We start from the raw sequence: 1,397 nt of genomic DNA, 5'->3' as shown, positions 1-1,397 counted from the left end.
GATATATTCACAAATAAAATTGGGAAAGTCCTTGCCGCTCTTTGTTGTTTGTTGTTGGTTATTTTAACCCCAGGTCAGCTCCAGTCGAGTAGAATGACCAGACCAATGATCAAAGACATCCCGTCCTTTTACCAAAACTGGCGGACGGGTGAATCAAAATGTAATGATTACTCTTTTACTTGTTTCAACCATTTGACTGCGGCCATACTGGAGCACCGCCTTTAGTCGAGAGCAAATCGACCCCAGGACTTATTCTTTGTAAGCCTAGTACTTATTCTATCAGTCTCTTTTTGCTGAACCGCTAAGTTACGGGGACGTAAACACACCAGCATCAGTTGTCAAGCGATGGTGGGGGGACAAACACGCATACACACACACACACACACATATACATATATACGATGGGCTTCTTTCAGTTTCCATCAAATCCACTCACAAGGCTTTGGTCGGCCTGAGGCTATAGTAGAAGACATTTGCCCAAGATACCATGCAGTGGGATTGAACCCGGAACCATGTGGTTGGTGCAGTTTTGCGAAAGAATTTATGTGCATGCAGGGTATGCATCGTTTTGGCATGTTCTCGGCACAAGAATCTATTAGTAGCACATAAAATCATGTGATGTCTATTAAATATTATTTTTCTCTCATCAGATGGAGCAATTGTTTTGTTGATCTTACCATCACAGAACAGTATACTATATATATATATATATAATTTGATTCAACCCTTATCTGCGTGTATATAGATCATGGTACACGTATAGGTACATACATATAAGCATACATACATACAAAGTGCTCTCTTGTAACTATGTGGTACAGGTGTCTGGTTTGAGGTTAATTTCCTCCCTACCCCTTATATCTGTCTTGGATGCCCTATGAATAAATAAAACGCCTGGAGTGCTTCCCTTCCCCCAGGGTCATCTTAGCAGCATTGTAGGCCCCCGGGCCAAATCAATGCACTGAGCCCTTTAGTATTGATTTATTGCCAGCTAGCCACGGCATACATCGATCTGATTAGGGCCTCTAGATCCATGAGGACCCTGAGAATCTGCCAAGTGTACCCATGGCTTAAGGAGGCGCTGCTCCTCCCTTATCTTTTACCAACGAAACGTTAAACAACAACAATAACGACAATAAGAATTTAATTTTTTATTTTATTGCAACAAAAATTAACTAAAATTACATAAAATCATTTTAAAAAATATAATTATTAAATAAGCGTAGTTGTAGTTAGGAAGGGGTTAATTAGCGATCAATTGACAACAGTGTATAAAATCTTTATTGCTTAATTAACTATAATTGACAATAGTGTATAAAATCTTTATTGCTTAATTAACTAATTAGAGGGATTTGTGTTGGACTGTAAAAGAAAAACAGAAAGAAACAATAATCTTT

Source organism: Octopus bimaculoides, chromosome 27 (assembly GCF_001194135.2).
Source record: "Octopus bimaculoides isolate UCB-OBI-ISO-001 chromosome 27, ASM119413v2, whole genome shotgun sequence".
In the NCBI taxonomy this organism is placed as follows: Eukaryota; Metazoa; Mollusca; class Cephalopoda; order Octopoda; family Octopodidae; genus Octopus; species Octopus bimaculoides.
Note: the sequence above shows the minus strand (reverse complement) of the source record.